Genomic DNA, 555 nt, shown 5'->3' with positions numbered 1-555 from the left:
CACTAATATATTTATATTTTAATATATATTTTATCCTAATAAATAGTAACTAACTTTTTTTTTATTTTTTTACAGTATTTTTCAATCCGACAAATTAATGACTAATGTGTTGTGGTATTAAGTTTTATTTAAGAGTTTGTCGTTGGCCAATGTATTGCTGCATGCACAAAGTAAAATTCAAATTCTACACTTAAGTAGACTAATAAAATAAGAAAAAGTGTGAGGAGCCAATATAATATTTGTACAATGTATACAATGGAAGTTTATGGAGTATTAGAGATATAATCATTAGTGTTACCTTTTCTCGTCACCTAAAGCTTTTGGGATGAGTGTTATTATGACATGATATTAGAGCTCTAGATTCGAAAGGTCAAGAGTTCGATCTTTAGTGAATCCAAAAATCAGTTTAAGTACTCGGATAGTTATTCTAAATAATATGTGTATGTTCATTTTGTAATTCAATAACCCATTGTATACATTGTACAAATATCCCTAGCAGGACTCATAAAATAAATACTGGTTTTAATATATACGTAATATTATTAAAAAAATTAA

Source organism: Arachis ipaensis, chromosome B06 (assembly GCF_000816755.2).
Source record: "Arachis ipaensis cultivar K30076 chromosome B06, Araip1.1, whole genome shotgun sequence".
NCBI lineage: Eukaryota > Viridiplantae > Streptophyta > Magnoliopsida > Fabales > Fabaceae > Arachis > Arachis ipaensis.
This window is presented reverse-complemented; position numbering follows the sequence as displayed.